The following is a 23,943-nucleotide window of genomic DNA, read 5'->3' as shown; positions in this document are numbered from 1 at the left end:
TAAGAGGTACTGTATGTGTCAAGAATAAAAAGTTGGAACTTGATAAAGTTACAGGATTTTTTTCTTCCTTTCCCAACTCTACTGTTTTGTCATTGCTTTTTGAGATGAAAGAGTCTAAACCTGCATGTCTATTTAAGTGTTGAATTTCTTGTTTCTCAATTGGGAAATGAAAGCAAAAATCTACGCTTGATTTTATAATTGACCTATTTGTTTTCAAAAGTATGCACATAAATGTCAAAATTTAAATCTAATGTAAACTATTCACCCTAAGCATTAACATATCTATGTAAAAATAGTTACCCATATTGCAGGTTTAATTACCTTGGTGTTTAAGAGCCCTGATGAATATTCATCTGTTTACCAGGATATGATCTGGAATTATTTTCACTCTGTGCTATTAGAAAGCTCTTAAAAACACCAACATTATGTTTTATTTCTCTCACTACATAGCAATTCCTGGGCAACACAGAGGTGACATCAAGAGTAAGAGAGAAAGGGGATTAGATGTCGCCACTGGGATTGAGGTGTTAGAAATAGTACGTTTGTTTAAAGAGAGGAAATGAAAATTTTTTTCTTTTTTCTATGCATAAGAAATGAAATTTTGTGGGGTGGGGGAGGAGATCTCTGGTTTGTGATCTTCTTTACTGATTTAATGCATTCTTTCAATATCTATTGGAAGTTATACTATGTCAGTAACTGGTAGATAAATTCTGGGGTTACATACCAAACAAGAGAGACAAGCTTCTGCTTTCTTCGGAGCTTATGTTCTCTTTAGGGATAGCAAAAGAAATAATAATAAGTAAACAAGACAATTTCATTGACTAGTAAGTGCTATGCAGGAAACAATACAGGGTAGAGAGATAAAGAATGATTGGTGGAGTGATTTTAGATTTAGTGCTCTGATAAGGTCTCTCTGAAAAGGTGATAATTAAGATGATGAGAAAGTACCAAGTGGTGGCTGGTTTCTTAAAATGAGGTATTAAATTACCTAGATCAACATATTGGATAAAATATGTAATATTTAAATGCTTTAAACTCTTAAGCTCCAAAATGATACCATTTTTTTAATGATAGCCTGTAACTAGGTGGGGACAGTAGAGAAGGATGGTTTAATGCTGAGCAGAAAAGGAAAACAAAATAGAAAGAGATTTTTAAAAGAAGTACCAAAGGCTGGGTACAGTGGCTTATGCCTGTAATCCCAGCACTTTGGGAGGCTGAGGCGGGCGGATCACTTGAGGTTGGGATTTCGAGACCAGCCTGACCAACATGGAAAAATCCTGTCTCTACTAAAAATACAAAATTAGCTGGGCTTGGTGGCGCGTCCCAGTAATCGCAACTACTCAGGAGGCTGAGGCAAGAGAATCGCTTGAACCCGAGAGGTAGAGGTTGTGGTGAGTTGAGATTGTGCCATTGCACTCCAGCCTGGGCAACAAGAGTGAAACTCCGTCTCAAAAAATAAAAGTAGCAACAAGTAGCAGAAATATGGCCATAGACTACCTTTCGTAAGTGTTTGTGTTACAGGTACATGTAGCCCATCTTGACTGGAGATGGTCCAATCCATACTGTCTCCCAAAGCAAATGTAAGCCTCTACAGATGAAACATATTATCCTAGACCTCAGTGAACCCCTACAATTACATTTTCCAGCAAGTAGTCAAAGATAAAGCATACGAAGAAACAGACAACTGAAGAACCAGCAAGAAGAGACAGCAGAATTGGAATTCCATAGCCTTGACATATTAAAAATATTAGATACATATTTAAAATAACTATGCTTACAAATTACAATACATATGACGATATCTCCAAGGAAATCACAAAAAGCAGCATAGCAGATTTGAAAAGGAACCAGACAAAACTTTTGGAAATGAAAACCCTAGTAACTGAAATTTAGTAAGCCTGGTTCTGTGTTGAGTACTTTGTATCAAATGAATTATCCTACTGAAACCTTATAAACGTTAGACCATATATATATACAACAGCTATTTGAATGCCTTGGAGAGCAACCGGTGTAGGTTCGACTTGAGGGTCTGTGATTCTTGAGATAAGAGAAGCTCGTGAAGTGATCTCCATATTTATTCTGGTCTTTTCCTTGAGGGAATTTTCTAATTCTCAGTGCCAGATGGAGATCAAGCAAAAAGTAGTTTTGCATGGCTAAGGAGCCTAGAGAGGCTGGTAATGGAGGCCTAATCATGGGGCTTGGGGGTGGGAGGAGAACTGCAGACAACTGAATTTTCTGGACATAGTATCTGCATATAAGTTCTCCTTTAATTTTGGTAGTTTAATCACTACCAGACCCAGAGCAGGATTTCTGGAAACCCATCTGATAACAGTGACTTTGAGGCTTAAGAGCTGAGCAAAAATTTGAGCAACTTTGAAATACAGATCAAGAGTTCAAATCCATAAAAAACTAGTAAGTGGTACACTGAAGCCGTTATCAAAAAGTATATCTTTTACGATATATTCACCTGTGTAAATTGTGTTCTTAAAAGCTAAGGATGAAAGAGAATTTGTTTAAAGAAATACAGTAATAGGCTAAGGTCTGTGATCTTTATCTTATAAACATATGGAGGAGTAAGGCTGTGTCCCAAATGCAAATACTGCTTGAGGTATTTGAGATTAAGAAAATACAGTAGTCCCTCCTTATCCATGAGGAATATGTTCTAAGACCCCCCGGTAGATGCCTGAAACCACAGGTAGTACTGGACTCTATGTGTAGTGTCACTTAATCTGATAAAAGTGACTGTGTGGGTGGGGAGGGAAGGGTAGCATATACAGCATGAAGGCACTGGCAGAGGAACAATAATGTCCTGAGTGGGACAGGGTGGTTTAAGATTTCATCACACTACTCACAATAGTGTGCAATTTAAAACTTTTGAATTGTTTATTTCTGGAATTTTTCACTTAATATTTTCAGACTGTGGTTGACTGTGAATAATTAAAACCATGGGTCGTGAAACTGCTGATGAAGGAGGCCTACTGTATTACACCTTCGATCATAATTGTCCACCATCTGAATGAAGCAATATATGATTCTTACTAACTTTTCACTTGCTGTACCAGATTGCTACAGAAGGTAAGACCTACTTAGAGGTCAAGGATATCCTTGTGTTGATCCATACCTAATTCTTTAAGTCTATTCTTTGTTTTTATGTTGCTAAGGGTTTCCAATATATCTTTGTTCTTATATATAACCAGCTTTTAAATGCTTAGAAAAATTTGATGTAAGTACTACAATGTCCTCAGGATTGACCAGCACAGTTAATGCATGACCAAATACATTCAACATCCACAGGAACATATAGCACTCAGGAGCATGTTTTTAATAGGTCAGTGAATTTTCTATAGAGCTACTGCTGAGAATCATTTTTTAAAGTAATATGCTTGTCTCAAATATGCTTGTCTAAGTCAATAAGTCCATTTCACTAGAAAGTTTACAGGCAGTAAATAAAGTAATACACTGAACGAATTTTTATTGTCTCAAGTGACACAATGTCTCTAGTTTTCTTACTGTTCACAGCAGTTTTACTACAGAAGCACAACAGTCATTCCTGTTCTCTTAGTGGAATTATTCGTGGCTTTTAATAAGGTAGATTTTATTAGGTTTCAAGATCTTGAATTTTTTTAGGCTTCTGTTTCCATACACACATATTCACATTTAATATGGCTTTCTAAAGTACCTTTATTTAGATCAGAATTCATCTTTACTTTTGCTGTGTTTAAAGCATTTTCTATTGAACTTTTCAGTGAAATTCACTCAATGTAGTATTTTTCCACTTTCCCAAAATCTAATTTAATATTAAAGCTGATTTACAGAAATTCATCTAAAACTTTGCTACTCAGGCTGTGGTTCATGGACTAGCAATCTTTGGCCATCACATGGGAGCTTATTACCCATGCAGAATGCTCCTCCTCCCCCATGCCGTCGCTTACTGACTCATAATCTGCATTTTAATAAGCTCAGGTGATTCATATACACATTTAAGTTTGAGAAGCATAGATCTACAGATCTAAAAGTTTATTTACTAGTGCTTATACTTAATTTAGTTAACCCTCAAAGGGAAAGAGCACTGTGTTTTAGAAAATGTCTACCACAGCATGAAAGATCAAGGTATATTAAAAGGTTTCTAGGAATATCCTAGAGGCTGATGTAATCTGTTCTTTTTGGAAAACAATAATTTTTCTTTTCTTTTTTCTTTTTTTTTTTTTGAGATGGAGTTTCGCTTTTGTTGCCCAGGCTAGAGTGTAATGGCGCGATCTCGGCTCACCGCAATCTCCGCCTTCCAGGTTCAAGCGATTCTCCTGCCTCAGCCTACCGAGTAGCTGGGATTACAGGCATGCACCACCACGCTGGCTAATTTTGTATTTTTAGTCAAGACAGGGTTTCTCCATGTTGGTCAGGCTGGTCTCGAACTCCCAACCTCAGGTGAATTCACCCTCCTCGGCCTCCCAAAGTGCTGGGATTACAGGCATGAGCCACTGCACCTGGCCTTTTATTTTCTTCTTAGTGGTTTTACCATGTCATTTGTTATATGCCTTTCTTTTTGTTTATCTATTAATAATCTAGTTACACATCTTCAGTTTCAGCTCTTTTCTGTAGACTTTTGAAACCGGTGTTTGTTCTCTCTCCCATTTGACTCAATTTCTATATCTGACATTTTCCATATCCAAAAAGAATATATCATCATTCTTTTCAAATTATGCTTTTTCCCGCAACTTACTTTTGTTAATCATACCAGGTTTTAGGCCTAGTAAAGTCAAGCATTCTCCAAGAGTCTTTTCACAACTTTTCTAGTATACAGTGATTTTTCCTTTCTTTGTTCCTGTAACCCTAGAGTAGGTATGGAATTCATGTCTTTAACCCAACTTTCTATTTCCATGTTATTTGTACTTCTAATAATAAAGTTTCTGACAATAAAATATGTCCTTGGAATGCCTCTTTGTAGATGGCAGTAATACTCCAAATGATTAAGTTGAAAATAGTTATGCCAAAGAAAGGGAGAAAATAGTTATGCCAGCAAGTACACCTTGTCTATTGGTTGACTGTAAATATTAATTCTTTTGTTTCTGTGTTTTCAGTTAACAGGGTTGGCATGTTATGTAGTAACCAACTCTTAACAAATCTTGACTCATTAAAAAAAAAACTAAATGAAAATCCCAAAAATAGAACAGTTCTTATAAAGCAAATAATGAGTATTTTTACCTTTAAGTACATAAGAAGTGGACTTAAAATTTATGCTTGATGCCTTATCAGATGTACTGGTAATCATTTCTTAAAGCTATATTGGATTATACAAATGTAAACTAATGGTATACTAACTTAAAAAACACAATCTTAAGACTAAGGAATATTGAAGATCATCATCCCCTTATTTTAAGGTAATGGAAACTGAGACAGCATTAAATGCCTGTTTCTAGTATTTCTTATCAAAAAGTATGTACAGCATATCTCTCAGCTTTTGATTTTTAGTCTAAAGTCCAGAAGCTCCAAGATGAAAAATTTCCAAATTATGCTCACTTCAAATAGAGAATATAACTTGGACTACGTGGCATTTGGCATGAGACTGCATGTGAATAATTTTAACACGAAAGACTTCCCGTTCCAAAAAAAAAGTTCCAAAGAGTAGAATGTAGTTGGTAGTTTGCCCTAATCGATTGTTGGGGACATCTAGAGTTGTGCATTTGAAAGCTTGTAAGACTTTGCCCAGTTTCACTCTATGCGTGTTTTCTACTATTGTTTTCTTTATAGGGCATGACAATCATTTTACCTTTTATAGCTGTTGTAAGCTTTAGCTATGTAGCACAGTGGGAACATACACAATTTTGCACTTGGGAAAGTACTACCCTGTTTTCTAGGTTATAATTACTGAAACAATTTTACCAGTTCTCCCCTCAGTTTCTGTTGAGGAGTACCCACATATGCCTACTGTTCTAGAGAAGTTTAAGATACCAGTCCCTCTGAATCAGAATTAATGCCTGCAGTATATTGGCTTCCAGGGTTTGGAAGAAAGCTTTTGTTCTTATACAAGTGGATATAACCTTGATAATCTTGTATATCACTTTGAGAAATAGGAAAAATAGCTGAAAAATCAGAACAAAAATATTTTAAAATCTTTTTCCAAAATGCCAAAATGTTCTATGGGGATAATCAGGAGAAAAGAGGTGCTGTATGTGAATACCTTTAGATTTACTGTACACAGGCTAATCCTCATAATCCATTGCTTATCTTTTTGAACCAAGTTCCTATCTCCCCAAAATACCATGTTAATCTTCGGGTTAAATTTTGTTTCAAATCTTTATTTCCTTTTGAGGAAAAAAAAAAAAAAAAAAAAAGGCTGTTGTAGTGGTTGTTTTCCAAATTTTCCTTGCCTTGTCATTTTTTGTATGGGCTATCTGCAAAGGAGAAAATTTGTAATCTAAATTTAATATAGCTTCTAATATAGCTTCAAATATTTAAATGGTTTTTAAAAGTCCAAGAGAGTTTTCCTCTGAAAATTAAAAGATAGAGCCTTCTAGAACTTTAGAGCTCAGAACTAAAGAACTTTAAAAATAAAGTATTACTTTTAAAAAGACTATTTATGAAAAGTTGTTATTGTAGTATTACTGTGTTGTAGTTTTTTTTGAGACGGAGTTTCACTCTTTTTGCCCAGGCTGGAGTGCAGTGGCGCGATCTTGGCTCACCTCAATCTCCACCTCCCAGGTTCAAGCGATTCTACTGCCTCAGCCTTCTGAGTAGCTGGGATTACAGGCATGTGCCACCACGCCTGGCTAATTTGTATATTTAGTAGAGACAAGGTTTCTCCATGTTGCTCAGACTGGTCTCAAACTCCCGACCTCATGTGATCTGTCCACATCGGCCTCCCAAAGTGGTGGGATTATAGGCAAGAGCCACCCCCCGGCCAGGAGTATTGTTTGTCTGTTTGTTTGTTTTTTGAGACGGAGTCTTGCTGTCTCCCAGGCTGGAGTGCAGTGGCGCGATCTCAGCTCACTGCAAGATCCGCCTCCAGCATTCACACCATTCTCCTGCCTCAGCCTCCCGAGTAGCTGGGACTACAGGTGCCTGCCACCGCGCCTGGCTAATTTTTTGTATTTTTAGTAGAGATGGGATTTCACACTGTGTTAGCCAGGATGGTCTCTTATCTCCTGACCTCGTCATCTGCCTGTCTTGGCTTCCCAAAGTGCTGGGATTACAGGCGTGAGCCACTGCATCTGGCCGGACTATTTGTATTTTTAAAATAACGTCTGCTTCTAAATTTTTTGGTAGGTGAGATAACTTTGTATGTAGCTGCTGTTTAGACTCTTAAATGTTAAACCTGGCCAGGCGCCATGGCTCACGCCTGTAATCCCATCACTTTGGGAGGCCAAGGCTTGCAGATTGCTTGAGTACAGGAGTTCCAGACCAGCCTGGGTAATATGGTGACACCCTGTCTTTACAAAAATTACAAAAAAATTAGTGGGGCGTGGTGGTGTATGCCTATAGTCCCAGTTACTTGGGAGGCTGAGGTGGGAGGATCACCCAAGCCTGGGAAGTTGAGGCTGCAGTGAGCTGTGCCGTGATTGCACCACTATACTCCAGCCTAGGTGACAAGAGTGAGACCCTGGAGACTTTGTCTCAGAACAAAAAAAAAAAAAAAAAGAGTTAAACCTGTGTATCTCAATCACTATGTAGTTTGATTTTTTACACAAAAGTCTATTTTTTTTCCTTGCCCTTTGAACCAAAAAAATAAATAAATAAAAAATTTTCCCCCTGCTGACTACCTTGTATAGGTCCCGTTTTTGGTAACCTACAACCCTGAAAATCCTTGACTCCTGATTGGACATTTTGGGAGTCATCTAAAGCCATTTGGGAAGCATTGATCAGTCTAGAATGTAGATATGGAACAATGGCTCTTGCTACTTTTTAGCAGTGGAACTATTTAATTAAAATCAGTCACAGAAACTTAGGATGTATAAATGTACAACACATAAACAAACTCCTCTTCTTTTGAAGCAGTAGGCGCAGAGGTTGGATTTGGGCCCTATCTACTTGTATAAGCAAGGGGTGTGTGTGGCCCACACCCTGATGACTCCACAGATCCCAGCCCAGACTAGAAGAATGCGTCTGTAATAAGTGATGAATCAGGTGAAGAAGGATCTTTGAATAGGGAAAGCAAAGTATTGGTGCCTTATAAGTTTTGAAGAAACCCTTGACTGGCTATGATTGAAGTAGAACATAAGATTAAATCAGAAGCTCTTTAAGATGCATTTTATCTGTTTTGTGTTAGGTATGAAATTAGTTGAGGCTAAGATTCAGGAGAAAAAAATAGAATAATGTTTACACATTGTTAACATGAGTATTCATACTAAATGGGATTTTACATGCAGTTAACTAAAGCTAAAAAATAGTTTTTGAATGTATACAGTATTCATGAAAAAAAATCATTTAGTTTTTGTTTTTATGAATAGCATTGTAAAGTTCAGTGCTTACGTTACCATTAACCTGTTTAATCAGATGCACTTAGAGTTGCGTATTCTGGGTTTTTGTTAGAACAAAAAGTCAATTTTTGTAATTTCTTTTATGCTTGTCTCTTGAATTTTGTTTGATGCTCTTACCTTTATAGACCCTGTCAAATACAGCCAGCTCTCTGTAGCCATTGGTTCCATACCTGGATTCAACCAGTCACAATAAAAAATATTCAGAGAAAGAAAGGATGGTTGCTTCTGTAATGAAGATATACAGATTTTTTTTCTTGTCATTATTCCCTGAACAATACAGTATAACAACTATTTACATAATATTTTCATTGTAGTAGGTATAATAAGCAACCTAGAGATGATGGAAGTATATAGGAGGATGTGTGTAGGTTATATGCAGATATTATACCATTTAATATAAGGGACTTGAGCATCTCCTCTGAAGTTTGGTATTTGATAGAGTTCTTAAAAGCAGTCGTCTACGGATACTGAGGGATGGACAACTGTATGTAATTGTTTGTTTTTTAGTCCCCCGCTAACTTGTTACATTTTTTAACAATAGGATTCTCAATATGTGGCTAAGGAAAATGTTTGTGCCACCAAACATAGCTTCTGAATCTTTTTTGTTGTTCATTTATTGATTCAAAAAATATTTACTGAATACTGGGTGGGCGTGGTAACTGACACCTGTAATCCCACCACTTTGGGAAGCTGAGATGGGCAGATCACCTGAGGTCAGAAGTTTGAGACCAGCCTGGCCACCATGGTGAAACCCCATCTCTACTACAAGTAGAAAAATTAGCTGGGCATGGTGGCAGGTGCCTGCAATCTCAGCTACTTGGGAGGCTGAGGCAAGAGAATTGCTTGAACCCGGGAGGTGGAGGTTGCAGTGAGCTGAGATCATGCTACTGTGCTCCAGCCTAGATGATGGAGGGAGACTCCATCTCAAAACAGAAGTACAAATATATATATAAGCCTGTGTATCTCAATCACTATGTAGTTTGTTTTTTTTACACAAAAGTCTTTTTTTCTTACTCTTTTGACATATATATATATATATATATATATATATATATATATATATATATATAAAATTGTTAAGGGGCTGTTTGTCAGAGGAATGCATCATACAGCAAGTTTTGTTTATTAGCAGAGAAATATTTACTCTGTATTAGAGTCACTGTCATCTGAAGAATGACAGAGTAAAATTTTTTGTGCCAGTTTGAGTATATTCCCTGAACTAATTCCATCCATAGTTGGATACGAGAATATAAAAGACAAAATGTCCTTTCTAGAAATATTCACAGTGCACTCATGGTGAACACTAACACTAAAGTTGCTATAGAGCTTCAAGTTTTTCAGAGAATATTAAGAGTTATAAGGAGACTTAGGAGCCATATAGTGCATATTCTCAACAAATATAGAAATCCAGGCCGTATCGTTTTTGATAGGCCAGCATTAGTCGCCTACTTAAAATTTCTACAAATGGTTACATTCGTAAAGGACAAGCTATTTCTTTCTTTCTTTTTTTTTTTTTTTTGAGATGGAGTCTCGCTCTGTCGCCCAGGCTGGAGTGCTGTGGCTGGATCTCAGCTCACTGCAAGCTCTGCCTCCCGGGTTCACGCCATTCTCCTGCCTCAGCCTCCCGAGTAGCTGGAACTACAGGCGCCCACCACCTCGCCCGGCTAGTTTTTTGTATTTTTTAGTAGAGACGGAGTTTCACCGTGTTAGCCAGGATGGTTTCGATCTCCTGACCTTGTGATCGGCCCGTCTCAGCCTCCCAAAGTGCTGGGATTACAGGCTTGAGCCACTGCGCCCGGCCGCTATTTCATTTTTAATTAGGTCATTCTTGGAAATAATAGTTTGAATAATTAGTTGAACAAAAAGTGCCAGTTTTGACCTCTGCAGTTAAAAGTTTATGCCTAATCTAATCAGCCTTCCACAGGATGGCAGTTAACATGTTTAAAGATAGTTATCATGTCCCTCTGATAAGATTTTTTTTTCTTTGTATCAGTATCTTTTAAAGTTGATATCTTTTGCTATGAATCTCAAATTGAGAAGGGTTGCTTATCATAGTATGAATACCCTTTCGCCCACGCAGAGGCAGGATCTTCTTCTGTACATGTTGGTTTTGCTATTTTTCTTGAGTTTTCAGTATTTTGTCTTGTTAACTCAAGGTTGGTGTACCTTATCCTCCAATTTTCCTAAATTTTCAAATATATCAATCCTGATACCTTTTTAAGCAAGAAAATATTTGATCTATTAGTGCTATTTTAACTAATTGACTCTTAAATCATTATATTAAATTATAGAGTAAATTTTAAGGTATAGCCAGTGAAAAAATTAACTTCAATAAAAGACAAAATTGAGTGATATTAGACATTTAGTGTATAAATAAACATCAGTGATTTACATTGTTGGAAAAATAATAACACTGTAAACATGATCTCTGTAGCAACTGTGGATTCAATAATTAACGATTAAATGAATGTGTATATTTTGAATGCTCTTCCTTTATATATCATCACTTGTTGGATACATAAGTATTCAGATGGCCTTTGTGGCATGTTTAAGAGACTCTCTTTTACTAGGTGAACTGAGATGCTCCTAAATTGTAATTACATAGTGAAAGACCTCACATACCAATCCTTGTTCTCCTCAATCATATTACCAGAGTTTGGTGTATTTTGAAGGATTTGCCTATGATAAAATAACTTTTTAGAGTTTTTTTAAAGAATCAGTGTGATGGAAGAAAACAGTGGATTTCTGTTAGCATTTTGTGAGAAGTGGAAGATTACATTACTATTGTCTCTACTTCTTCCTTGTAAAGAAAATATCCTCATTACATTTTTGAGTGAAAAGAAAGATTTATTTCTAGAGCCATATTTTTGTATGAAATTATGGTTTTCATAACTTTCTAAATATTAGGTGGAATAAGAGAAATTCTTGTCTAATCTGTTATGAAAACAAATCTTTAAATTTTTTTTGTGAAAATCTTGAAATACACTGGTAAGTTTTGTAATAGGCTGTGTAGCATTCCATTGCAATTTGGGGAAATGCTTACTGTTTTCCTTGTAATGTTTTCCATTACCTTAAAATGCACTAGTATTGCGTAAGGACAGTAGTGAATTAATGAAAAAATTTAGCATTGACATGACCCACTCAGCTTATTTTTTGTTGCCAAAAGGTTCAAAAGAAGACATTTAGTAATGCTGTGAGCCGTGGGAGTTGCTGAGCTGGTTTATTATTACAGCACAACCCAGACATGCAAGATATCCTTAAATAAAGGGCATTGAGGTAAATAATGCACACAGAGCACTTAATAGTCAACGGGACTTGGTTTGCATATATAGGCAATGCTGCCTACTGATTGATGAAGCCTATTATCATGAGATTGTGTTTTTATTAAAGGCAACACTAATTCTGTGCACAGATGATTAATAGCCAAATGTTTATAGATTTTAGTTAATTAGAATGGTTAAGATGAAAATTCTGAATGAAATAAATTGAATCATTTCTTTATATCGATCCATTATACATGAAATTATTAAAGCTTAAGATTGCCATGTAAAGGTAAATCATGCTATGAGTATTCTAACCAAAGTGAATCATTTTAGTCAGTTCTTCTCATGATATTAACATGCTATGATTAATCTAAAATTGATTTCTAAATATTTGCTAACATAAGATAATAGCAATAATTTTTGTTCAGTAGCAGCTGCTGAGTTAGAGCGATAAGGACAAGTCATTGTTAACATTCTGTTGTAGAATTCTTCTAGTTCTTTCATTATATGACTGCTAGTACTTTTTTTCTCTACAGTATGGAGTGAGTGAAATAGCAGTCTTATAAAATAGAAGATATTTTAGACTAAGTGAACAATGCTGTCCATTGCAGTAGGAAGAAGGGTAAAATTCTTTTCTGACAATAGCATAAAGGTTTCTTGGTCAGCAAGTTCTGTATAGGTTATACCTAAATAACCTCTTAATTTCTTTTCTTAAGCCCTGCAGTCACACCAGAAGCAAATGAAAATCATTTAGAAACTCAGATTTATCAGTTTATGATATTACGTCTAGTTTTTTTAAAAAGTTATATTCTAGAATATAGTTTCATACACGTACTTTCACACACACATATTCATATAACATCCTTAGAGATACATGTATATGTGTATGTGCATTTTCTATTTATATTTTGTGATGCTTGGCTTCCTAACACACGAGTAAAAATATCTACCAAATATTTAATTTGTAGCTCCTGCCACCATTTCTACAATGGTGGGAATACCTAGAGGCTTGGCCTGTAAGTTATTATAGAGGATGCACAGAAGGACACACGCTCAAGCACTGTGAGAGCTCAGTAATTAATACACTCCCAGCATAGCAAGGCTGGTTAAAATGTGATAGGAGAAACCACCTCCTGTTTCACTTCATACCTGTTACTTTCTACTCATTTTTTTTTTTCATCTCAAAATGCTTTGCACCCCTCTGACATTTCTCCAGTAATTCACATCTTTACAGTATTTTTTTTCATTCTAAGGCTACTTCATGACACTTGACTTTACAGTATTTGCAGTGTGACATAGTTTATCATTTACGCACAATGCTAATGTAGAATACCATTTCAATGCCTGTGTCCTTGTCTCTCTTTCATTTAAAAATAATGGCATCAGATTCTCCTTGAAGTGCTGTGTTTATAATTTTCTGTATATTCCTGTGCATCTATTTTTAAATCTTTTAATAGTCTCAACTATGTAATCTTAGTTTTCAGTAAAATAAAATGGTAAAAATCTATCTTCTTAGTTGCAAATTAATCTGAAAGTAAAAATTATTTTTTAAAAAAATTTTATTTGTAATTTTTGTGGGTACATAGTAGGTATAAAATTAATTTTTAATTGTAGCATATAACTAAGAAAGGTAATCAGATTTTGGAATTGCGAGGAAAGAAATATTTTCATAGAAAATTACTTAAATTGGGCATTCTTGGACACTGCTTTTGGTCTAGTCTTCCTGACAAATTTTTTAAGTAGAATGTTTCCTGTGTTAAATCTCAGAGAAGCAAAGTCAATTTACCTGAGATTATATTGAGATATAATCAATATGTAGAGTGACTTAAAAATAAGAAGACAAGTCCAGTAGTAGGTCTTATACAGAAATTTGTCTCATTTCTTTTCACAACTCATGTTCTTAGGGCAAAATAATGTATAACATATACCATTAGTTAATGACTCATATTTAGAATTTGATAATTATATCTAGCACTTAAGCAGAAATGAAGACTGATTTCTTGTGTCATATACTGATGAAACATTTACATACTGTAATATTTTGAAACATAATTACTGAGCAAAAATGACATGAATGTTTTACTTAATTGCATTTGCTTCAGTATCAGTTATCCAGAAATTCCAAGGCAGTTCTTAAGTGAACTTTCTAAATTCAGTAGCAAGTAACCTTTTAGTCCAGCTCATAAATTAATGTTTTGACAATTTATTAGGAAACAGTGCAGGATAAAATTGAAAAGACTTGGAGTGGGTACAACTGTTTATGTTTGGTTACAGCTTAAGAAGGTTTCGCAAGCCCCATTACAGTAAAAATTCCTCATAAACAGTATTTTAAAATATTAAAATCTACTTGCTAATTCTCTAGCTACCAAGCTACAAAAATCAGAAGGAGTTGTGTTGTGTTGTTTTGTTTTATTTTATTTTGTTTATTTATTTGAGACAGGGTCTCACTCTGTCACCCAGGCTAGAGTGCAGTGGTGCAATCATGGCTCACTGCAGCCTCGACCTCTTGGACTCAAGTGATCCCCTTGCCTCAGCCTCCCAAGTAGCTGGGACCACAGGCGCATGCCACCACACCCTGCTGATTTTTGTAGTTTTTGTAGAGATGAGGCTTTACCATGTTGTCCAAGCTGGTCTCAAACTCCTGAGCTCGAGCGATCGCCTACCTCAGCCTCTCAGATTGCAGGCATGAGCCACCCCATACTGGCCCAGAAGGATTTTGAAATTAGAAAATTACTGTGGACAATATTGTAAATTCCTAGCTTGTCACTATTACCTCTGTTATATACAATGTGTATTATGTGTTTACCTTTCCCCATCCCTTTAAACTGTGTATAAAACAGTAAGTGTGATAATTAACCTTCTTTCCAGTAATCTTTGGAAAGAAGTAGGAAAGGTGAACAGGCTCAAATTAAATGCAGTCTCAGACATCGAAGAGACTTCCAAGAAAATGGGAGCAGCTGATCTTGTTATTTGTAGTAGTCCCCTAACATACAGTTAGCCAGTTAGCCAGTACTTACAAACACAGAAATGGACTTCAGGTTGAGTAGTTGCCATGGGTATATACCATTTGACTGTTTTTAATGTCTGTATTGTTTACAATATTGCATATCTCTCTCACTCCCCACATATCATGGTTTATTAGTCAGCTTTTGGTAAACTGTAATAGCAAACAACTCAAAAATTTTAGTGGCTTATTTGTTCTCATGTGTACTTTGTGAATCTGCTGTGTTCTGCTCTGTGCCCTCTTATTCTGATACCTAGGCTAAAGGAGAGAGGGAAGATGTGATAGCAGGACCTGTATCATGGCTCTTAAAACTTCTGCTTGAGGCTGGGCGTAGTGGCTCACACCTGTAATCTCAGCACTTTGGGAGGCCGAGGCGAGCGGATCACGAGGTCAGGAGATTGAGACCATCCTGGCTAACAGAGTGAAACCCCGTCTCTACTAAAAATACAAAAAAATTAGCCAGGCATGGTGGCGGGCACCTGTAGTCTCAGCTGCTTGGGAGGCTGAGGCAGGAGAATGGTGTGAACCCGGGAGGCGGAGCTTGCAGTGAGCCGAGATTGTGCCACTGCACTCCAGCCTGGGCGACGCAGCAAGACTCCTTCTCAAAAAAAAAAAAAAAAAAAAAAAAAAAACACACACACACACACAAATAAAACTTCTGCTTGAAACTGACACATAGCACTTTCACATGTCATTGGTAAAGCAGGTCAAATGAAAGCAAGAAATGTAAGCCTTCTATAGGAACAGGCTCAGTAAGGGAAGGGCAGCTAATACTAGGACTGTAATACTATTTGTCACATAGGAGTTAATATTTCTGTCTCCCAGCTGCACCAACCACTGCCCCATCCCTACTGTTTATGGTAGAGAAGCACATTTTAATTTTTTTAGCTTTTAGATGATTCTTGATTTTCTTCTTAATTACTATTTACATATTATAGAATGAAATTAGGAGGTAACAGTAAAATCAGTGACACTGGTGAATGCAGAGAGATTAGTTTACAGAACATATTATGTCATTTATATCCATACTGGTAACTTCTTACTACAAAAATAAATTGACAGTAATGTAGGAAAAACATATTCCCTCCTTGTTTTTTTGTATAGAGTACCATTCTGGTGAAGGAGCCAGTAGAGAAATTTGGAGGAACAAATTAAACATTTTTATTTTTCATGTTAGATATTTTTATATGTAGACTAATACTAGATGTTCTGCTCTTTATAGCCATATTCATATGGCTATAAATTTGAAATATTTTGAAGTACCAAAGCTTTTAAAGTAATATTTCTTATTTATTTAAAACACAATAAAAGCATATAAAGACACAAATAGATTTTCATGTTTTTACTGTTTTTTTGTTTGTTTGTTTGTTTTTTTGAGACAGAGTCTCCCTCTGTTGCCCAGGCTGGAGTGCAGTGGCACGATCTCAGCTCACTGCAGCCTCCACCTCCTGGGTTCAAGCGATTCTCTTGCCTCAGCTTCCTGAGTAGCTGGGACTACAGGTGTGTGCTGCCATGCCCAGCTAACTTTTGTATTTTTAGTAGAGATGGGGTTTCATCATGTTGGCCAAGCTGGTCTTGAACTCCTGGCCTCAGGTGATCGCCCACTTCAGCCTCCCAAAGTGCTGGGTGAGACATGAGCCACCGTGCCTGGCCTCTTCACCTTTCTTATAGAAATATATTCCTATTAATGAGTAGCAAATAATTCTGAACATAAAAGTTGAGATTCTGAATTTCCTTCCTGTCAACTCAAAAAGCCATCAGTTCCATTATGTTTTTGTTCAGTTATATTTCCTTTTACTTTTTACCAAAATTTTTTCCTCCAGCATTCTTTTTATTATTATTTTTTTTAAATTTTGCCCAGGGTGGAGTGCAGTGGCATGATCGTAGCTCACTGCAGCCTTGAACTCTTGGGCTCAAGCAATTCTGTCTCCACCTCCCAACAGCTGGGACCACAGGTGCATGCCACCACACCCAGCTAATTTTTAAATTTTTTTGTAGTGACAGGGTCTCACTATGTTTTCCAAGCTGGTCTGGAATTCCTGGGCTCAAGTGATCCTCCTGCCTTGGCCTCCCAAAGTGCTGAGATTACAGGCATGAGCCACTGTGCCCAGCTGTTCCCCAGTATTCTTAATGCCACTTGAAAGATTGATTCTATAAATGGGTTCACTTTTCTTTTCATTGTTTAATTAACTCATCAATAATAGAATTAGGGCATTGTATATTGTTATTTTATAGGACAGCCATCTGTCTTACTTAACAAAATCAGCATAATTTAAATCTTAATTTCATATTGAGCACCTCTGTTAGGGTACACAAGAGTTTTTCTTATTTGGCAGCACAACAGTCCAAAGCAAAGTGACACATTTAGGTCTAAGATATGTACCTTGAGGAATTGATATTGTAACTTTCTTCTTTATGCATGATTTTGGAGATGCAAGTAGCATAGCTAGGACATGTGGTTTTATTTATATTGTTTAGTGGCTAAGGAAGGTTAACTTGAAATCTTTTTGTATTTGCATAGTAACGTAATTATCACTTCTCCTTCAGTGTGCATGCAGTGCATTGATTCATGATTAATTGATTCCCCTTTCCGCAATATTGTCTTCCAGTACTTTCAGAGGATAGAAATTTCCAGTAATGCTTAAAGTGTTCTACTTTTTTTTTCTTCATTTGAGGGTTACTTACCCATCAGCATTTCACCTTTTTACTAGCACTTTTATCCAAATCATAGATTTTCCTATCACTGTCAATATTTGTATTAGTCTGTTCTCACGCTGCTAATAAAGACATACCGGAGACTGGTAATTTATAAAGGAAAGAGTTTTAATGGACCCACAGTTACACATGACTGGGGAGGCCTGACAATTATGGCAGAAGGCGAAGGGGAAGCAAGACACATCTTAATGTGGTAGCAAGCAAGAGAGCTTGTGCAGGGGACAGGCTGTCATGAGACTTATTCACTATCATAAATAAAACAATCAGATCTCATGAAACTTATACACTATCATGAGAATAGCACAGGAAGGATCCACCCCCAAGATTCAGTTGCCTCCCACTGTGTCCCTTTCACAACACATGGGACTTATGGCAGCTACAATTCAAGATGAGATTTGAGTGAGGACACAGCCAAACTATATCATTCTGCCCCTGGCCCCTCCTAAATCTCATGTCCTCACATTCCGAAATGAAACATGCCTTCCCAACAGTCCCCCAAAGTCTTAACTCATTCAACATTAACTCAGAAGTCTACAGTCCAATGTCTCATCTGAGACAAGGCAGGTCTCCTCTGCCTATGAGCCTGTAAAATCAAAAGCAAGTTAGTTACTTCCTAGATACAGTGGCAGTATAGGCATTGGGAAAATATAGTCATTCCAAATGGGAAAAATAGGCCAAAACAAAGGGGCTACAGGCCCCCTGCAAGTCCGAAATTCAGTGGGGCAGTCAAATCTTAAAGCTCCAAAATGATCTTTTTTGACTCCATGTCTCACATCCAGGTCATGCTGCTGCAGGAGGTGGGCTTCCCCATGTTCTTGGACAGCTCTGCCCCTGTGGCTTTGCACGGTACAGCCTCCTTTGTGACTGCATTCATGGGCTAGCTTTGAGTGTCTGCAGCTTTTGCAGGTGCATGGTGCAAGCTGTCTACTATTCTGGGGTCTGGAGTAAAGTACCCCTCTTCTCACAGCTCCAGTAGGCAGTTCCCCAGTGGGGACTCTGTATGGGGGCTCCCACAGAGCATTTGCCTTCCACACTGCCGTAGCAGAGGTTCTCCATGAGGGCCCCACAACTGCAGCACACCTCTGCCTGGACATCCAGGCATATCCATACAACCTCTGAAATCTAGGTGGAGGTTCCCAAACCTCAATTTCTGACTTCTGTGCACCCACAGGCCCAACATCATTTGTAAGCCACCAAGGCTTGGGGCTTGCACCCTTTGAAGCCACTGCGTGAGCTGTACCTTGGCCCCTTTTAGCCATGGCGAGAAAGCAGGGCACCAAGTCCTGAGACTACACAAAACAGCAAGGCTCTGAGTCTGGCCCGGGAAACCATTTTTTCCTCCTAGGCCTCTGGGCCTGTGGTGGGAGGGGCTGCCATGAAGACATGTCATGCCCTGGAGACATTTTCCTCATTGTCTTGGTGATTAACATTTAGGTCCTTGTTACTTTCGCAAACTTCTGCAGCTAGCTTGAATTTCTTCTCAGGAAATGGGTTTTTCTTTTCTGTTGCATTGTCAGGCTGCTAATTTTCTGAACTTTTATGCTCTGCTTCTTTTTTAAACATAAGTTCTGATTCCATACCATATCTTTGTGAGTACATAAAGCTGAATGCATTTAACAGCACCCAAGGCACCTCTTGAATGCTTTGCTGCTTAGAAATGTCTTCCACCAGATACCCTAAATTATTTCTCTCAAGTTCAAAGTTCCACAGGTCTCCAAGGCAGGGGCAAAATGCCACCAGTTTCTTATGCCAAAACGTAGTAAGAGTCACCTTTATTTTAGTTCCCAGAAGTTCCTCATCTCCATCTGAAATGAGCAGCATTTAATCAAAGCCATTCAACAAGTCTCCAGGAAGTTCCAAACTTTCCCACATCTTTCTGTCTTCTCAGCCCTCCAAACTGTTTCAACCTCTGCCTATTACCCAGTTTCAAAGTAGCCTCCACATTTTGGGGTATCTTTACAGCAACACCCCACTACCTCAGTAACAATTTACTGTATTAGTCTGTTCTTATGCTGCTAATAAAGACGTACCCGAGACTGGTAATTTATAAAGGAAAGAGGTTTAATGGACCCACAGTTCCACATGACTGGGGAGGCCTCACAATCATGGTGGAAGGCAAAGGTGAAGGAAGACATGTATTACTTGGCACAAGACAGCTTGTGCAGGGGAAGTCTCCTTTATAAAACCATTAGATCTTGTGGGACTTATTTAATAGTACAAGAACAGCATGGGAAAGACCTGCCCCCATGATTCAGTTACCTCCTACTGGGTCCTTCCCATGACACATGGGAAGAATTATGGGAGCTGCAATTCGAGATGTGATTTGGGTGGGCACACAGCCAAACCATATCAGTATTCATTGTGCAAAATGAAATTTTAGAACAGCTGTAGTGTAAAAGTTGTCAAAATCAAAATGGAATCACTAATGTAAAAAAAAAAAAATCCTGACAGAGCTGGAGGAGGCTGTGAAGAGAGGGTTTTCATGCTTACATGCCTGATAAAAAGTGTCATAAAAGACTCCACAAAAACCACAACCATGTACAAAGGCCATCACAACTTTACTCAATAAATACTTCTACCCAAGACATCTGTCCAGCAACTGACTGTCCAACCTCTGACTGGTGTCACTCTTGTTATTGATCTTTGTAGCCAAGGATAATCATTTTAAAACATTTATCTTATCCTCCTCAGTTTTCGTTTAAAAACTGTTGTCTTCCTAACTTCCCTAAATATGCACATCATTTACTATGACACAGGTATTCTCATTACATTGCTCTTTCCAAATAAATGTCTTTCTTTTAGAGAACCTTTCTCAGTTTGTTATTAAGGTTGACAATAACATGCCTTTACTTAGCATTAACTTTGTGGGTTTTTTTTGTTTTTGTTTTTGTTTTTTGAGATGGAGTCTCGCTCAATCACCAAGCTGGAGTGCAGTGGCATGATCTCAGCTCACTGCAGCCTCTGACTCCCGGGTTCAAGTGATTCTGCTTCAGCCTCCTGAGTAGCTGGGACTACAGGCACGCCCCACTAAGCCCAGCTAATGTTTGTATTTTTAATAGAGACAGGGTTTCACCATGTTGGCCAGGATGATCTCGATCTCTTGACCTCATGATCTGCCCGCCTCAGCCTCCCAAAGTGCTGGGATTACAGGCATGAGCCACCGCACCTGGCCCTGTTATTTTTTATGTTGAGTGTTTCCTTGAAGGGCATGTGGAAGAAAATGCCATAAGGTGACCCATCTTACTTTAAATTTCTAGTTTAGAGTGATACTATTTTGAATTTCTACTACAGAATTGAAAATTAAACCCAATGAAAAGCAATTTAGCTCTTTTTCTTTTTTTTTTGTTTTTATTTTTTGAGATGGAGTCTATCTCTGTCACCAGGCTAGAGTGCAGTGGCACCATCTCGGCTTACTGCAACCTCCAACTCCTGGGTTCAAGTGATTCTCCTGCCTCAGCCTGCTGAGTAGCTGGGATTACAGGCAAGTGCCACCATGCCCTGAAAATTTTTATGTTTTTAGTAGAGACGATGTTTCACCATGTTGGCCAGGATGATCCTGATCTCCTGACCTCGTGATCTGCCCACCTCAGCCTCCCAAAATGCTGGGATTACAGGCGTGAGCCACTGTGCCCAGCCTTAACTCTTTTTCTTAATGAAAATGAAGGGGTTTTTTTGTTGTTGTCTGTTTGCTTGTTTGATTTTGGTTATTATATCTTTATATAACTCAGAATTTAAAGCCAAAGGTGCTAATCCAGTCTAGATAGACCCAGTTAAAAGCAGAGTGACATAGCTTCCGTGAGTCTTGGTTTATCATCAGGATATTTAACCTTGAACTCATTACCTCTTTACCTCCCATTAGAAACCTGGATGGGAGACATCAGTTTTGGAGAAGATAGTCTGATGTAGTTGTTTTCCACGTTAATCAATCAGTCAGTGAATTAATTCTTTACCATTTCTTGCTCTCTTTCTTTCTTCTCTCCCTCCATCCCTTTCTCTCTCCTGCCTTCCCTCCTTTCAATAGAATTCTTTCTCAAATAAAATTATACAGAAACATAGCACAATCTATTCTATTACATTGTTTATTTCAGAAAATAATTTGGGTTATATGTAATTGGTAAATAAGGGAATAACATCAATATAATATGGAAGTAAAGTTGGTTTATAATAATATTTCCCAGGACTTCCAAGTTGCAGCAGCTATACATAAAACACGCTAAATTGAATGTAGCAACCAAGTGCCTGCGGCCCATTCACCCCTGCCCCCATTCTACCTTTTGGCTCTGTTTGGCCATATCCTCTGGACTGATACCTATTGGAACAGAGTGTGAGTTGCTATAGGATGGTGGAGGTTTTTGACTGTCAGCTTAGTTTCTTTAATGGTTATTGGTATTTTTTTTCAGCTTTTCACTTCCTTTTTGGGGTCAATTTTTATGACATTTTAAAAGGAACTTAAGCTTGGACATTCCAAGCTAATTTCCAAGATTAGCTTGGACATTCCAAGCTAATTTCCAAGATTAGCTTGGAAATGAAGATTTAGGTATTAACATGGGAGTGAATGAAGTTTCTAGGCTGAGGCTGTACAATTAAGAGTGCAGGGAATGAAGAACAAAATTTGTGTCTAGTGTAGCAGCCTCTCTCTCTCTCTCCTTTTTTTTTGAGACGGAATCTCACTCTGTCACCCAGACTGGAGTGCAGTGGTGCCATCTCGGCTCACTGCAACCTCTGCCTCCTAGGTTCAAGTGATTCTCCTTTCTCAGCCTCCCAAGTAGCTGGGACTACAGGGATGTACCACCATGTCCAGCTAATTTTTGTATTTTTAGGAGCGAGGGGGTTTCACCATGTTAACCAGGCTGGTCTTGAATTGCTGACCTCAGGTAATCCACCCGCCTCAGCCTCCCAAAGTGCTGGGATTACAGGCACGAGCCACTGCACCCGGCCTCTCTCTCTCTTTTTAAAATTACTATTTTCTTCGTATTTATCATATGCCATAGTCTAGCCATTATAACCATGTGTTATATCTACATAGCAAGGAGAAATCTTCTAAGTATTAACTAATCATGCTTGATAGGCATGGTAACAGAAGACAGTGGGCACAGTCATTCATCGTTTGTTTCAACAAGAGTAAACTTGTTAAAAACAATTGGCTGAAAAAAGATAGTTATTTATATATTTGATGCTTTTTTATTTTTAATTTTTGATATATGTTTCCTTTCTTCTGGCTTAGGCTATGTTTCCAAGGGAAAACAGGCCCCAAATCAGAATATTCACATTTTGTGTTTTATCCATCTATCACCCGCAAAGGTATCTTGAATATGAATGGTTGTTCCCCTTGTTTAAAATCAGGAAAACAGGTTTAAGGAATTGACTTTACCTAAGGTTTTCTCATCCTTGACTCATTGGCTTACATCTTTATTTTCCATTTCCCAAGGTAAAACATAGCAGTTTGGAATTCTAGCTGAGTGTCCTACTCATCAATGTAACTGTCACCTCTTTATTTACCCTTTAAAGATAAATAAAAGCCACACACACACACACACACACACACAGAAAAAACATATTTACCCTTCATTGACTGCCCTGGGAAAATGGAGATGAATCCTTTAAATATTTTTCCTTTGCCAGCTGGCAGAGTATTAACTTTTGTCAGTTAAAGGTACTGACACAATGCCATTAAAGGAGAAAGGGAACTTCTTTACTAGTTTTTGAGTGCTTGCAACTTCCCTGGCTCCAAAAGTGCAAAATGGGTCATCTGCACTCAGTGGCCTGTAGCTTGCAGAACCCTATACCCTACCCACCCACCAGGCAGTTTTGTAGCAGAGTAACTCTGCTGCTTTTGCTGCTTATAGCAATAGCGTTTGGCTCCTGCAGTGCATGGAAACCAGCAGCACCTAGCAGCCAGCATTTTCTGGGTGGTTTTATAGTGTAGTGCTTCCAATGAGATACCACCCATGAATGCGCTAAAGGACAGATTTCCAGCAAGTTCTGCTGATGCAGCACTACAGCATCTTCTGGGTCATCCAGTGAGCCATAGCTGTGACCTTTCCAACAAAATCTAGATCTCAGTCTGGGGACATAGTGGTTATTCTTTCTTGGCCATTCCATTTTAGTTCTAAGGGTGGTGCTTGCGCCTTATACTTGCTATTTTATGTTCTAGAGTTCTCTTCTTAGTAGCCAATCTCTGGTTATTCCAGTACTCTGTTTAGTTATAATAATAATTCTTTATTTTGAATTTTCCCTGTTCAAACTCCTGTGTGATTTCTAATTTCTAATTGGACCTTTACTGACACATTGTATGTTTATAAAATGCATGAAATCTTAGGCATGTAAATTACTAATTATGATGTTTCTTTAGATTGGCATTCTTGAGCACATGCGTCTGGAATATATTTCACCATAATGTTAGTTTTGATGACTGTATTGAATTTCAAAACTGTCAGTTTAGAACCTAGAATTCTAGGTTTATCAATCAGCAATGTGGTATTATGTG

At 37.8% G+C, this 23,943-nt stretch overlaps 1 protein-coding gene across 3 annotated transcripts in view; it reads left to right on the top strand.

The window, feature by feature from the left end:
* LOC105482793 (heparan sulfate 2-O-sulfotransferase 1) overlaps positions 1–23,943 on the top strand; it is a 197,153-nt gene that overhangs the window by 78,863 nt on the left and 94,347 nt on the right. The window contains exon 2 of one of the 3 annotated variants that reach the window (XM_011743134.3): positions 2,917–3,075. The exons of the other annotated variants lie outside the window; for them this stretch is intronic. The gene's annotated coding sequence lies outside the window, so the exon portion shown is untranslated. The remainder of the gene's footprint in view (positions 1–2,916; positions 3,076–23,943) is intronic. 3 annotated transcript variants of the gene reach the window in all.

Source organism: Macaca nemestrina, chromosome 1 (genome assembly GCF_043159975.1).
Source record: "Macaca nemestrina isolate mMacNem1 chromosome 1, mMacNem.hap1, whole genome shotgun sequence".
Classification (NCBI taxonomy): domain Eukaryota; kingdom Metazoa; phylum Chordata; class Mammalia; order Primates; family Cercopithecidae; genus Macaca; species Macaca nemestrina.
This window is presented reverse-complemented; position numbering and strand designations above follow the sequence as displayed.